The following is a 16,790-nucleotide window of genomic DNA, read 5'->3' as shown; positions in this document are numbered from 1 at the left end:
TCCTGTGTATCTATGTGCGTAATATTTTGAACCTACCTACCCTAAAACTGGTTTCTGTAACTCGATTCTTCCGGTTGCTAGGCAACATTTTCGTTTTATATCACCTCTATACTCAGCCTCCTCCTTCTCCCACTTGAAACAGGGCGCACCTTATGCTATTCCTCACACACTCTCTGGGATGGTAAAAAGAGCATCTATAACAAGTGCACAATGAAAAGTGTTATTGTTGCCCCAGACTCATCTGAATGTTTATCTGGTGGGACTGAAAGCTGATATTTCCCTTTACTTGAAGTCCATTATCCTTCTTTCGGGAGATAAGGAGAAAGTTGAGGGACGCCCGTGTGGCTGGCAGTGGAATTGCCAATTATATCAGTGCCACCACGTATTGGCGTCCCGCTCTACCACCCATTACCAAAATTAAAAAGTATAATTGGTTGTGGGTACATTAGGTCTTCACTGGAACAAATAACAGAGATGTAGTCAGAAACCAATATACGGAGCCCACTTCGCCCATCCCTGAGATGAGGACGAGGCCCCTGTCTGGACTTAGGCCCACATAGACTCCTACGCGTCAACACGCGATCCAAAACACAAGATAAACAAATTTCGAGGCCTGTGCTACCAATCAGTGATATTATAATCTCGTCTTTACACGATGCAAGCAATTTGACTCTGAGTGCAGAAACACTAAATCATTGCACTTCATGCCTTGCAAATTGCACAACAGAACTTGGAAACCAATACTCATTGTGTCATCAGGAAGATTTGAAACACCATTATCACCCATCAGTCACGTAGCAATAGTGTGTGTGTGTGTGTGTGTGTGTGTGTGTGTGTGTGTGTGTGTGTGTGTGTGTGTGTGTGTGTGTGTGTGTGTGTGTGTGTGTGTGTGTGTGTGTGTGTGTGTGTGTGTGTGTGTGTGTGTGTGTGTGTGTGTGTGTGCATTTCAAAGGACGAGTGTTTGATGTTTAAATCTTATTAAGTAAATAATCAAATGAAAACACAGGGAAGTAACGCTGGCACTGGGATATATTTTCACGGAAGACAGAAATGGGAGATAAGAGAGTATGGGGACACATCCTGCACTAACAAAGTAGTGCAAAGAAATGCATGGGGACCTGTCGGAGATGAGAGCAGAGTTAACACTACAATGCCATATCACTCAGCCGAATATAATCGCCCTGTGTTAGCCAAAATGACGTAAACATGGGAGGGCTAATGGAGACAGGAATAACACTGTGAAGTTCCCATGTCACCATTGGTTTAAAAAGGTATTTCGGTGTTATGTAAATGAAGTAGTATAATTGACTTGGAAATGGAAGGGTAATTAATATTCTGTTATGATAAATGAATTAATACAATACGAGTGTTTATATATGGCATTACACAGTGTATGTATCGTCAACTCTCTCTCTCTCTCTCTCTCTCTCTCTCTCTCTCTCTGACAGATTACACACACACACATACACACACACACAACACACACACACACACACACACACACACACACACACACACACACACTATCGCTGCGTGACTGATGGATGGTATGGAGATGCTTCACGTGGATCTTCTTGATGACACAGTAAGTATTGGTTTCCAAGTTTTGTACTGCTATTTGTATGATATGAAGTGCAAGACTATACTGTTTTGGCAACCATAGTTTAATTGCTTGTCTGATGTAAGAACGAAATTCTATGGCTGATTGGTAGCAGAGGCCATGTTGGCTCGCGTGTTGACCCGTGGTAGTTGATGTGGGCCTCTGTCCAGAATGAGGCCTCGTCTTCACCTTAGTTTTGGGTTGGTGGGCTAAGCTTTATGGCTTCTAATACCACAGAATAATCAGCGTAAATGGGTGTCAGGCCAGGGGTGGAGTGAAATGGAGTGAGAGATAATGGGGTGAAGAGTTACTGAAGTATGCCTGGCTGGGGCTAAACAGTATAGCAACCAACAGGACAGAGTAGAGAACGATGGAAGAGCTTTTGATCTTCAGATGGACCGACTATGATGATGATGATGATGATGATGATAATGGTGACGATGATGATGATGATAATTATTATTATTGTACTGGTAAATACATGAATAAAAGTTCATAATAAAAAACTCATTTTCTCTGTTGTTTAAAATTTATTATTGTTAGAAGTAAATTTTTATGAGTTTTGAAAAAGTTTGTATATATTGCTACAATGTGTGCTTGTATTTTTAACCCATATTTTCCAGTAATGCGTTTAGCACGTTCACCGAGGGAACGTCAATTATATTTTATTCTTGCTGTCTCCAGATGATTTCCTTCAGCATAGACTAAACTTCTAGAAATGGAGGGGTTTCATACAAGCTTCATTACTCCCTTCAGTACGAGATACTCTCCATAACTGAAATAAAATCGTCTGGAGGCATTGAAAATAAATGTCAATTTTTTTTTTTTTTTTTTGTTAAGGGAGGGGGAACGGAGCCAATCCATGTCAGCTTCTGTCTTTTATCCCCTAGCGTGAATTCGATATTACACACACACACACACACACACACACACACACACACACACACACACACACACACACACACACACCGCTCGCTGGTGCAGTGGTAACGTTCTCGCTTGGCAACTGGTGGACGGGAGTTCGCGCCTCGCTCAGGTTGCGAAAAGTTTCACTGATGAAGTGGGTGGTTACTGTCCCCCTTGAGCAAGGGGGCGGGTGTGTGCGTGTGTGAAGGTCACAGCCTTGCCCTTAGATCAGACTATATGAGCTCTCAGCTCCCTTCCGGGAGGGTAAAAGCTGATGATCACTACCATCATGTGATCCTGACCGACCCGGTGAATTACACACACACACACACACACACACACACAAAAAGAGAGAGAGAGAGAGATTTTTATGTGAAGAAGAAGGAACCAAAGGCCGTGAGCCCGCAGTTATTGTTCCTTCCAAGAAAAAAAAAAATGCAAGAGAGCCAAATTCAAGATCCGATCATTTCGAGATGCCGGGACACACTGCGTTTGAAAGACTGGAGATCATAGGCAGCAGGAAACACAGACAGAGACAGTTCCAGAGATGACCTGTTGCATAAATGAAGGACTGGGAGTAATGGTTAACTCTTGCATTAGAGAGTTGGACAGAAAATGGATGAGAGTTTGCTGCTAGACGGGTGCTACGCGCCCGTCGTAGAGGTGGAGGAATGCATGCAGACAGTTCAGAGGAGCAGTGACCATTGAAGTAGCGATAGAAATGAGATAAAGATGCAACAGTGCGGCGAAGAGACAAAGGTTGAAGGGAGTCAGTAAGAGGAGGAGAGTTAATGAGACGAAAAGCCTTTGACTCCACCCTATTGAGAAGAGCTGTGTGGAGAGCCTCCCCACACATGAGAGTTGTACTCCACACATGGGTGGATAAAACCCCTGTATAGAGTCATCAATTGTGCAGGGGTAAAGAAGGAACGGAGTCAGCTTAGCACACCTAATCTCTTGGAAGGAGATTTTACAAGAGATGTAATATGATCTTTCCAAGCTAAGTCCCAAGTAAATGAAACCCCAAGCATGTTCAAGGATGATGCAGGATTAAGCTGAATATTATTAAACATTAGTGGGTATACCTGTGGAAGATTTTGTCAGGTTGATAGGTATAAAAACTGAGTCTTTGATGCATTAAAAACACCAGATTATTTTTACCTCAGTTAGAGATACAAGCCAAGTCAGACATTAGGTGTGCCATAGCCTCATCCCTTGTCTGTTGAAGTAACTGCTGAGATGGACGTTGTGGGAACCAAATGGAAAGATGAAGGGTGGAGTCATCAGCGAATGAATGGAGAGGGTAAGATGTACAGCTTAGAAGGTCATTGATGAATAAAAAGAAGAGAGTTGGTGATTGGACATAGCCCTGAGGAACACCGCTGTTGATAGATTTAGGAGAAGAACGATGGCCGTCTACAACAGCGGCTATAGAATGACCAGAAAGGAAGCTAGCGATGAAGGCACAGATAGAACGATAGGAACTGTAAGAGGGCAGTTTGGAAATTAACGCGCCCCGTCCTGACTGATTTTCCACCACTGACTCCCCCCAATCCCAACCAATTTTGGAAAAAAAAAAATTTTGGTTCAAGCCTCCGCTTTTAGTGAGAAACATAAAAAATTCATAGAGAAATTGCTCACCTGAGGTGTAAAATACTCGATACAGGTACCAGTACCTCTTACCTTACTGGGTTTTCTATCAGGCCGGCACCAAAGAAAACGAGTTCTGTGGGAGGGTAACTATTCCACACCACTCATAAACGGTATTTATTTGTTTATATGGTACGAATTTATATGTGGTATGAGAGTATATTGGTTTTCACACAGTAATATAGGCAATATAAGCATTGTTTCACTCACCAAACACATCAACATACCTGACCTTTTTTGGCGACATTACCTGATCATAATTTCTGACTGTTTCTTCCTCTAATGCTACGTAAACTTTGTCCTCCACATTGTCATCGACTGGGGAATCACTTTGGCCCTGAATTTTGTACCGTGGCACGACATGTCTTTACTGGCCAGGTCACTGGTAACAGGTGAATTGCCGAGACAAAGGCGTGCAGGGGGGGGGTGGAGGTCATGCGGGGTAAGGCATTGTCCCTGCCTGGCATCTTGTACTGGAAGGTGTCCCGAGTATACGTACAAAAAATTGCGCGAAAATTGAAAATTGTGCAAGTTAGGGACCTTGCAATTCATGCGCGTTTATATACATCAACGGGACTGACAAAACGTGTGGACGTATATAGATGTCAATGGGACGCAGCAGGTTATAGGTTTATGCCAGACTCAATCGAAAGCCTTTGAGATGTCAAGTGCAATGGCAAAGCTTTCGCCAAAGTCCCGAAAGGAGGATGACCAGGAGTCTGAAATGTATGTGAGAAGATTGCCAGTGGAGCGTCCCTGACGGAATCCATACTGACAATCAGAAAGAAGGTTGTGATTGGAAAGACGCTTTAAAATTTTTCAATTAAGAACTGATTCGAAAACTTTTAAGATACAGGATGTTAAAGCAATTGAACGATAGTTAGAGGGTTGGGAATGGTCATCCTTCTTTGGGACTGGCTGAATGAGAGCAAATTTCTGGCAAGAAAGAAAGATACACGTTGATAGACAAAGGTGAAAGAGTTTGCCTAGGCAGGGTGTAAGCACAGAGGCACAGGTCTTGAGAACAACAGGAGGGACTCCATCAGGCTCTTATGCCTTATTAGTATTGAGGCCTATGATGGGAGAAAATTCATCAGCTGAAGAAATTTTAATGACAGCCATGAGGAAATCTGAGCGGGGAAGTGATGGAGGAACATCACCAGAATCATCTACGTTGGAATTGGAGAAAGTCTGAGCGAAGACATATGCTTTATCAGTAGAAGAAATAGCTACAGAGCCATCAGAGTAGAAAAGGGGAGGGAAGGATGATGAGATAAAGTTGTTAGAAAGGTTTTTGGCAAGGTGCCAGAAGGAGTGAGAAGAATTTGAGTTGGAGAGTTGAGAGCATTAAGTATGGATGAAATTATTTTTAGCAGAGCGAAGAACAGATTTAGCAGGATTCCGGGCAGAAAAGTATAAAAGATGTGATTCAGGGGTGGGTTGGCTCCGGTACCTTTTATAGGCCCTCTCCTTGTTGCGGACAGCATTAGAACAAGCGTGATTAAACCAAGGCTTTCTTGCATTAGCCAAAGGATATGAGAAAGGAATGTATGCTTCCATGCCTGAGAGAATAACCTCCATAATGTGCAAGGCACACTCAGATGGCTCCCGGCCATGGAAGCAATAATCATTCCAGGGAAAATCAAAGAAGTACTGCCTGAGGACCTCCCAATCTGCAGCTCCAAAGTGCCACAGACAGAACAATAGAACAGATTATGGTGATAAGGTTGTGATCGGAGGAGCCCAATGGAGAGAAAAGATTAACTGTGTAAGAAGAAGGATTGGTTGTAATGAAGAGGTCAAGTGTGTTGGAGCTCTCTCCAAGGCGGTCTGGGATATGGGTAGGGTGCTGTACAAACTGCTCTAGGTCATTAAGGATAGAAAAGGTATAGGCTTGTTCACCGGGTGAATCATTGAAAGGAGAGGAGAGGCAAAGGTGGTAGTGAACATTGAAATCTCCTAGAATGGAGATTTCAGAGAAAGCAGAAATGAATAGAATCTGTTCCATCGTAGAAATAAGATAGTCAAAGAATTTTTGATAGTCAGTAGAATTAGGGGATAAGTAAACAGCACAGATATAACAGATATATTTAGTCAGAGAATGACAGGAAAGCCGAAGCCAGAGTGTAGATAATTCAGAAGAATAGAGTTCAGGAACACGAGAGCAAGATAAATTGTTGCGTATATATATATATATATACACACAACAGCCACCTTTGGCTTTGAAATGAGTATAGAGAAAGTAGGAGGATACAGAAAAGGGTCTGCTGTCAGTTGCCTCAGACAGCTGAGTCTCAGTTAGTAAAAGAAGGTGAGGTTTCGAGAAGGAGAGGTGGTGCTCAACAGAGCGAAAGTTAGATGAAAGGCCGCGAATGTTGCAGAAATGAAGAAGAAGAGAGTCAGACAGTGGTTCCAGGTAGCTCAGGTCGTCACCGGGAAAGGGGAGGAAGGTGGGGGCATTTTTGGTCCCCCCCCCGGGGACTCAGAGGCCACGTGTTGAGCTGCCATGATAAATAGATAGATAGATAGATGTATAGATATAGATAGATAGATATACAGATAGACAGACAGACAGATAGATAGATAAATAGATAGACAGAGGTAGAAAAACAGATAGAGATTGACAGAGATAGAAGAATGGAGATAGATAGATAGCTAGACGGATGGGTAGGTAGATAGATATGGAAAAACAGATAGATAGATATAGAAAAATATAAGTAGATAGATAGATAGATTGACTGAAAGGTAGGTAGATATAGACAGAGAGAGAGAGAGAGAGAGAGAGAGAGATGTAGATATATATATGATGTACTGTCGATCTTTTCCAAGACTTTCCATTTTTCGCTTTCTTGATGCTTGCATACCAGATGTTCGTTCCCAGACTTTCATTTTTTTTTTTCCATCTGCAGCGATCCCTGAGTAAACTGATATGCATAACACTCCCACACGACCGCGAGAAAAATACCTACATTGTTTGTATACCAGCCTTGTATACGAAAAATTTTAGCTTTCTGTTTTTATTCCAGGTAGGCTAAGAAGGTAGATGGGAATGGTACAAATGCAGAAATAAAGATTATTCAATGTGTAATAACTCAAAGTTTTTGTAATCATAGTGGTTGCGCCAAGAACTAAATAAATATGGTAAGTATGGTGTATTGCAGACATATATACTGACTCATTTGTTTACGACAAAAAACAAGATAATGAGCAATGAAATTCAAAACCCTGTAATTCAGTCTTTTGGACCCAGCAAACTTTTCTGATTATTTTGTACGTGTTTCATCATCCCTCATCAATGGAACACTATTACCGCCGGAACTGTACTAGTGTGTGTGTGTGTGTGTGTGTGTGTGTGTGTGTGTGTGTGTGTGTGTGTGTGTGAGTGTATATATATATATATATATATATATATATATATATATATATATATATATATATATATATTCAGCGATGGCTGAATCGGCCTGCGGTCCTACTGGACCCAGGATCGAATCCCGGCTGGGGCAGGGAACAGTTTAAGGATTTTAATTTCCTAAAAGCAGACTTTCCTGATCTACCAGATGACCCGCCGACATGTCGCAAAATATCCCCGCTAATACCAATACACCAGTCCTGTATGAGACAGCCCTAGCATGTGTTCAATATGGATGGTGGGTGTTAGCGCCGAAGTGGTGACATGTGGAGGTGTAGGAGGACTACTGGGCCTTGGGATAGGTCACTGCCCTCAAGAAATAGGCCCTGAAGCCTTTGCCCAGAGTCGGACACATAAAATATATATATATATATATATATATATATATATATATATATATATATATATATATATATATATATATATATATATATATAAATATATATATATATATATATATATATATCCATAGAGAGAGAGAGAGAGAGAGAGAGAGAGAGAGAGAGAGAGAGAGAAAGAAAGAAGAGAGAAGGGGTACCGGTGTTTCGCGGGCCAAAAAGGTGAAAACTCTAATCCTATTTGTTCTAGTTCAGTCTTTCTGTCTACTCCAGAAAATCCATGTACAGTCAAAGACAAAACTCGTGTCGCTGTTTTGTCCGAAGATTAGGTGCAACACTTGAAACATTATGACAGCTCTACCACAGTTACATATTCGTGGTTGGCTTGCCTGACTTCCTCAAGCTTCATATCTGCTGCTGATGGGATGACAGCATAAATGAACCCAGGAAATTCTAAAATCTTAACATCGACTCGTGAGTATAACTAAGTCCGAAATTCGTATGAAAGACGAAATGCCAACGGTTAGGCAATGATCACCTTGACATTTCATCTTACACCTTAACACAACACGTCAAGCAGACGTACTATACACTGATATGGAGAGGGAAAGCAACATCCATCCAACTAATAAGGAAATAAGTGGTGGCATGATCTCGCTTTATTTAAGGGAAACGAATCCTGAACAGACAGCTCCAGTATCAGGAATAAGCATAATAGTGAATTCAGGAGGAAGCCACAACAGAGAACCGTCGTCGTTGAGGTCATCCTCGTGTTACCACACCATTATAGGACCAGAAAATAATCACAAGGATGGAAGCAGCACCTGGAAACAGTGCTTATGCTGTAAGAAAAGCACTGCATCTAGAATGAAACACACAAACAGTTGTAAGTAGACTTCAGTCGTCTGTTTCATGTGCTAGAACTCGTCTGAGGGATTCAGTTCGCCAGCCAATACCCTCTTCAGACACAAAATGATCCACAGGTATACGTGGCGAGTGATGAAAAGGGAGGAGAGGGGGTGAATTGAATGAACGGAAGGCAGTGATTGATCATGTTGTGTGGATGACAGAATGAAAAGGTGTGTAATGGATGCAAGAGAATATAGAGGCTGGGGGAGTGGAATTTCTGACTACCAATTGGTGGTGGTGAGAGTCAAGGTTAAAATGAAATGGAGGAAAAGAAGGGAAGGACAGGGGGAAGTAGTTCATACAAGGGGGGTGGAAAGGTTGCAAAAGGATGGAAAAAAAGACCGAATATAGGAGAAGTGGAGGACCGATTAGGTAAATATGATTTGGAGCAGATTGGGGACGTGAAGAGTGTGTCCAAAATGTTTAAAGAAGAAATCTGTGCCCCATGTGAGGTGGTGTGTGGAAGGAAGAGAAGACGAAAGGAGATGCAAGGAATAGCATGGTGGAATGAAGAGGTGAGATAGGCTGTGGCACAAACGAAGAAAGAATATAGTGAGTGGATAAGAAACAGGGGTGTGGAGGAAGATGAGAGACGGAAGAGAGAGATGTATATAGAGAGGAAGAGAGAGGTGAAAAGATTAGTAAGAGAAAGAAGAAAGTGAATGAGGAATTTGGAAGGAATCTGAGTGTAAAGTGAAGGGAATGTAAGAAAATGTTCTGGAATGAGGTAAAGTGAGTTATACAGGGTGTTAAGGAAGTCAGTCGGGGAGTGAAAGATAAAAGTGGTAGATTACTTGTGGAGAAGGGAGAAAAGTAAGCAGATGGAGACAACACTTAGAGAAATTGTTGAACAGAGAAAATGAAAGTAATGAGAGTATCACTGACCGGGGAATGGATGGGAGAAGGAGGGGTGTGAGAAAAGAGGAAGAACTCAGTAGGATGGAAGTTGTGGAAGCAATAAAGAAAGTCAAAATGGGGAAAGCCCCAGGAATTGATGGAGTGGGTTGTAAAATGCTGAAGCATGGGGGAGAGATAGTAGTAGAATGGATGTGGAAGATGTGCAGATTGGCCTGAGAGGAAGGTAGAGACCCAGAGGATTGGAAGTCAGGTATAATTATTCCCCTGTACAAAGGAAAACGGGGGAAAAAGAAGTGTCTGGTAATCATAGGGTTATTTGCCTTCTTAGTGTAATAGGAAATGTATATGGTAGGATACTTATTGACAGAGTTATGGAAATATCAGAGGAATTAGTTGGAGAAGAACAGGGAGGTTTTACGAAGGGAAGAGGTTGTGTAGGTCAGATATTCATTCTTAGGTCTGTATTGGAAAAGTTTCTAGAGAAGAGAAAGAAGTTGTACGCTGCCTTCATGGATTTGGGGAAAGCATATGACAGGGATGATAGACAAGGATTGTGGAAAATTTTAAGAATATATGGAGCGGATGGGAAGCTCCTGAATGCCGTGAAGAGTATGTATGAGGGTGCTCCGGCCGCAGTGCGTGTGAATAGTGAACTGAGTGAATTTTTCTATTTGAAGGTTGGACTGAAACAGGGATGTGTCATGTCTCCACTGTTGTTCAAGCTGTACATGAATGGGGTTATAAAAGAGATACAAGGCAGGGCAGTGGTTGTTGGTGCGGCCCTAATGAGAGAGGGCAGTGTGTGGAAACTCCTTGTACTGTTGTTTGCAGATGATACTGTGTTGTTGAAGATGAAGGGGAGCTGCAAGGCTTCGTGAGTAAGTTTGGGAGAGTGTGTAAGAAACGGAATCTAAAGGTGAATGTAGGGAAGAATAAAATTACGGTCTTCGAGAGAAATGAAGTCGCTGAACGTACAATGAGGTTGATTGAAGAGGAAATGGAAAATGTGAGTGGGTTTAATTAAGTACTTAGGTAGTGTGATGGAAGTTTAGAAGGTGAAGTGCTTGAAAGGGTACAGCAAGGAAGAAATGTTCCTGGTTCCTTGAAAGCAGTGATAAGAAACAGGGATGTGAGCATGGAAGTGAAAAAGTTACTGCATGACAGTATTGTGATACTAACTCTAATGTATGGAAGTGAACCTTGGACCTTGTTGGAGGGACACAAGTCAAGATTGAGAGCAGTGGGAATGAATTGTTTGGGAGGAGCATGTGGAGTCACATGGAAAGACAGACTAACAAATAAGGAAGTGACGGAGCGTTGTGGTGTGGATGTGGATGTGATAGCAAGCATTAGCAGAAACACACTGAGGTGGTTTGGCCATATGGAGAGGATGGAGAGCGAGTGACTGACGAGGAGAGTGTATGTGCGTGAGGTGGAGGAAGGGAGGGGGAGAGGGAGGCCAATGATGAGATGGAGGGATGGAGTGTAGAGGTATATGAGAGAGGGGTGTGTGAGCTGGGAGCAGGGCAGTGAAATGGCGGGGGACAAGGTGACATGGAGGCGATTTGTTTGTGGTCATCCCTTAGGGGATTAAGGAGTATGGCAAGAGATAGATAGTAACTCTGCTCCCACGTGTTGAATACTATAGTCAATTTTTCTTTGCAACATCCTTAAATAATGCCAGTCCCAGGTTATAATTATCAACTTGATTGGCTAATTTACAGTTAATAAAGATGGAAAACTGTCTTCCGAACACTTATTTAGCTACAGTATATAACTGAATTGTAAAATTGCGGTCGTGGTATAAAAAGGAAAAGTTGAGAAATGCTTATACTCTAATATACTATAGCAGTAGCCGTGTGTGTGTGTGTGTGTGTGTGTGTGTGTGTGTGTGTGTGTGTGTGTGTGTGTGTGTGTGTGTGTGTGTGTGTGTGCGTGCGCGTACGTGCGTGCGTGCGCGCGTGTGTGTGTGTGTGTGTGTGTGTGTGTGTGTGTGTGTGTGTGTGTGTGTGTGTGTGTGTGTGTGTGTGTGCGTATTTTGGGCAGCCGAAACAACACATTCTAATCGCACGAAAATTGACACAAAAATCGCAAAAATATCGCTGATGTGAAAAAATTTGGTCCCATCACAATTGAAAAACTTTTAATATATTTAATGAGCGATCACATTTTGATCCCCCCCAAAAAAACTCCGCTCCAGGCGCCCGGCATAGGATCTCCGTAGAATTTTTGCCCTTAGCTATAACTAAAATATATTATAGCAGCGCGAGAACCCTCCGCAGGAGCAAGTGTGAGGGGCTGGATGGGCTCACGAGCACTAGTCATATACTAAAAAAAAAAAAAAAAAGAAAAAAAAAACAGCAATCAGAAAGACTTAATAGTTTCGCTTAGTTACAAAATGTATGCTGGCATCCACAAACCGGTCACTTGGAGCAAATGGCAACTCAAGACAATGCTATCAACCGGCAGCTCGACACAAAGCTGACCTCACCAAAACTATAATCTTTCAACAGATATTTTCACCAAATTTCACACGATTTTTGTCTTTGACTGTACCTCCAGTGCTTTTGAAGAGGGATTGTAAGAAGTCCAGGAACTTTCTGCAGCTTTTGCAGACTAACGCACAGTATTTGCGCGCACTTGTTTACTATTACTGGTCACCTCAAATGACCTCCTACCGGTGACCCCAAATGACCTCGCAGGTCAGCCTCACATAGGCTATGTCCGAACTGGAGGTCATTTAAGACTCCATGCCAAAAACTGGGCTGCTGGGTCCAGTCGTTCGAGAGTGTATTACCGGTGACCTCAGATGACCTCGGAGGGAAACCTCACATAGCTTATGTCCGAACTGTAGGTCATGTGAGTCTCCATGCCAAAAATTAGGCTGCAGGGGTACCCAGCATTGCCCGGACCAAAAAAAAAAAAAAAAAAAAGGCACTCTACCGGTGACCTCAGATGAACCAGATCTGAATTTTGACCTCTGTAAATCCACCCTTGGGTCACCCTGATTCAGAATTTATATGGGCCTGGGGGTCTCTGGCCCTTGGTTGGGGCGTGACTGAAGGACAAACAAATAGGCAAAGTGGCTCATATATATATATATATATATATATATATATATATATATATATATATATATATATATAGATAGATAGATAGATAGATAGATAGACAGATAGACAGACAGATAGATAATACACCAGTCTTACATTAGATGTCTTTAGCATGTATTCAGTATGGACGGTGGGAGTTAGCACCGAAGTTGTGACATGTGGAGGTGTAGTGATATGTAGGAAGGCTCCTGGGCCTCGAGGAAAGGGTTGTTTAGCCTGTGCTCAGAGTCGGACACATTGAAAAGAAAAAAAAAAAAAACTACCAGTGCCTTACAGACCTTGATTCGAAAAAGAGGTCTGAGTATGGATGCCGCAAGACGATGAAGTGAAGGTGTGATAAAACCCAAAATAATGTATGTAAAGTGTGTAAGACTTTGGCGTGGCACGAAAATGAAAAGTCAGGAGGAAGGGCAGACGAAATGGGATTACTGAGGAATAAATTGAGTGCGTAGAGTGGTCTGGATGAGAAATTATATGATTAGCAAGAGATGTGAAGTAATGAAGTCTATTTATAACTGGGTAGAGGAGAGTGTATTTAGATATTATGGTCACATGACGAGAATATAAATAGACAGAGAGATGAAAAGGACATATGTGAATGAGTTCCAAGGTGATAGAACGCGTAGTTGGCCAAGAAAAACGTGGATGGAAATGGTGAATGAGTGTGAGAGATTATTAGGCCAGGGATTTGACAGAAAATCAGGCTGAGTGGATGATGCATGTTCGGAGAATCACATGATGATGATGATGATGATGATGATTTCTACAGTTATGTCGTATTGTGTTTCAGTGTGCCAGACACCAACTTGCTCTTGCACATTTTAATGACTGCTGAGCACTTCTGTTTGATGACGTCTTAATGTAGTTTCCTAGTGCTATGCAAACGAATTATTCGGCTATAGAGAAACTCAAGCATTGAAGTACTTATTAAAGGGTATCTGACCCTTCCAATTCGAGAATCTATCCAAATTTGAACTAAAATAATTGAAGACAATAAAAATAAAATATTAATGAGGTTCTAGTTCTAAAAGAAAGTATGAAAAGGTTAGTAAGGGATAGTAAAAAGAGAGTGGATGAGGAATTTAGAAGGAATTTGAGTGTAAAGTGAGGGAAATATAGGAGTATGTTCTGGAAGGAGGTAAAGAGAGTTAGACAGGGTGATAAAGAAGTGACATGTGGAGTGAAAGATAAAAATGGTAGATTGACAGTGGAGAAGTGAGAAAAAGTGGGTAGATGGAGAGAACATATTAAAGAATTATTAAACATAGAGAAAGAGAGTAATGTGAGTATAAGTGGCTGGGAGCTAGGTCTGGGAGAAGGACGGAGGTGAGAAGGGAGGAAAAGCTTAGGAAAATGGAAGTAATGGAAGCAGGGGCTTTCCTAGAGTATTTTGCATCCGGCACGGACCTATGCACTGGCACCTCCTACCTCCCAGAGATAAATAATAAACAAGTGAACTTTCAATAAATTTTATTATGAATATAATTAAGCTCATCTAATACATTTGTAAATTTTGTTCATGTACTGATCTGTAGATATACAGATAAGTATGTAGGCCAAAACTTTTGGCTCGAGTAAGCTCGTGAGTCCTCCCTCAAAAAGGCACTTTCATACAAGCTAATTTTTAAAACAGTTTTACGGTATTTCAAGAATTCAAGTCTAATGAAAATTAAGCACTATAGAATAATTTACTTTCGGTCTAGGATCTAATAGAAATACTAAATCCATTGAAACAGTGAAATTAAAAAGTTGCCATTCAGCTAAACGTCACCCCCAATGGCTTTCAGCCGGGGCAGACCGCCCCCCCGCCCCACTTAGTACGCCACTGAATGGAAGCAATGAAAAAAGTCAATATGGGAAAAGCTCTGGAACTGATGGAGTGTGTGGTGAAATGCTGAAGCATGGGGGAGAGATAGTAGTAGAATGGAAGTGGAAGATATATAGATTAGCCTGGGAGGAAGGTAGAGCCGCGGGATTGAAGGTCACGTATAATTATTCCTCTGGTAACCATAGGCGCATTTGTCTTCTTAGTGTATTAGGAAAAGTATATGGTAGGATCCTTACTGACACAATTTGGAAAACAGAGGAATTAGCTGAAGAAGAACAGGGAGGTTTTTAGGAAGATGAGGTTGTGTAGAACAGATATTCATCCTTTGGTCTTTAGTGGCAAAGTTTCTAAAGAAGGGAAAGAAATTGTATGTGGCCTTCATGGATTTGGAGAAAGCATATGTCAGAGAGGATAAACAAGGAATGGGGAAAACAGTAAGAATGAATGGAGTGCGTGGGAAGCTTTTGAATCCCATGAAGTGTATGTATGAGAGTGCTAAGGCTGCAGTGGGTGTGGATAGTGAACTGAGTGAATTTTTCTATCTGAATGTTGGCTTGAAACAGGGATGTCATGTCTCCATGGCTGTTCAACCTGTATATGAATGAAGATATAAATGAGATGTAAGGCAGGGCAGTGGAAACTGGAGCAGCCCTAATGAGGGAGGGCAGCTTTTGGAAACTTCCTGTTCTGCTGTACGCACTTGATATTGTATTGATAAGTGAAGACGATGGAGAACTGCAAGGCTTGGTGAATGAGTTTGGAAGAGTGTGTAAGAAACGGAATCTAAAGATTATAGGGAGGAGTAAAGTAATGGTCTTCGAGAGAAATGAAGTTACTGAATGGACAGTGAGGCTGGATGATGAGGAAAAGGAAAATGTGAGTGTATTTAAGTATTTGCGTAGTGTGATGAGAAAGGATAGAAGTTTAGAGGATGAAGTGCTTGAAAGGGTACAGCAGGGAAGAAAAGTTGTTGGTTCCTTGAAAGCAGGGATAAGAAATGGGGAAGTGAGCATGGAAGTAAAAAAAAGTCGCTGAATGATAGTAATGTGATACTAACTTCAACGTATGGAAGCCAAGCTTGGATCTTGTTGGAAAGACACAAGATAAGAGTGAGAGCAGTGATAATGAGTTATTTGAGAGGAGCATGTGGAGTTACATGGAGAGACAGACTGGCAAATGAGGAAGTGAAGGAGCGTTGTGGTGCGGATGTGGAGGTGGTAGAAAGCATTAGGAGAAATACACTGAGGTGGTTTGGCCGTGTGGAGATGGTGGGCGAGAGACTAAGAAGGAGGGTGAATGTGAGTAAGGTGGAGAGAGAGGGAAAGGCCGAGGATGAGGTGGATGAATAGAATGGAGAGGTTTATGGGAGAAGGGGTGTGAGCTGGGAGCAAGGCAGTGAAGTGGCACTGGACAAGGCAACATGGAGGATATTTGTTTGTGGCCACCCCTTACGGGAATAAGGTGTCTGGCAATTGATAGCTAGATAGTTCTGAGGGGGTTATCTTCCTCTTCTATGTTTCTGATGTTTGTTTAATAAAAATAATATATGCATCAATGACATAACGGGATATTAAAGTGTGATGTCCAATGATAACAATTACGGAAAAGCTATATTGAAGTAAAGTCAATCAAAGAAGACGCCAACAACCTTATATTTAAAACACATTGATAAGGGGATGGTAAGACCCCAGTGGGAGCGTTCACAAACTCAGCAGTTGCCAGTGATCGCAGGATAATTTAATTATCGTAAGAACTCGGTCAACAACTCCTGGTTCGCACAGTTATATCTATATTATAATGATCCGATTTCCATATGTTTGTTGGTTTGTTTGCTACCATAACACAGCAAAAATGGCGCAACGTAGCACAATTTTTGTTAGAGCAAGGTATCGTTAAAATGTTCTAACCTGAAGAATAAAACACTTTCCAATCCAACCGGGCCATCGGTTCACCAATTATGATTCATTTCCGGCCTTTACATCGAGCGAAGGCCGCCAAAGGCTACCTTTAAGCGATCATTTTCTAAAATCCCTTCCATGGTGTTTAGAGATGAAGAGTACAGAAATAACTGAATACGGTAATCTTTGGTTATTATACCAGTTTTCAATATGTGATTTACTTAGTAAAATAATGCAGAAAAGTTTCTAGAATGCATAAAACGACAAGTGGTCAGTTA

At 41.7% G+C, this 16,790-nt stretch overlaps 1 protein-coding gene across 1 annotated transcript in view; it reads right to left on the bottom strand.

Annotated features, from left to right (window-relative positions):
* Positions 1 to 16,790, bottom strand: part of LOC145391144 (putative neural-cadherin 2) — a 252,951-nt gene that overhangs the window by 215,479 nt on the left and 20,682 nt on the right. The gene's annotated exons all lie outside the window — the stretch shown is intronic.

Source organism: Coenobita brevimanus, chromosome 17 (genome assembly GCF_032717465.1).
Source record: "Coenobita brevimanus isolate Jiangsu-jjx chromosome 17, ASM3271746v2, whole genome shotgun sequence".
NCBI classification, from domain to species: Eukaryota; Metazoa; Arthropoda; class Malacostraca; order Decapoda; family Coenobitidae; genus Coenobita; species Coenobita brevimanus.
This window is presented reverse-complemented; position numbering and strand designations above follow the sequence as displayed.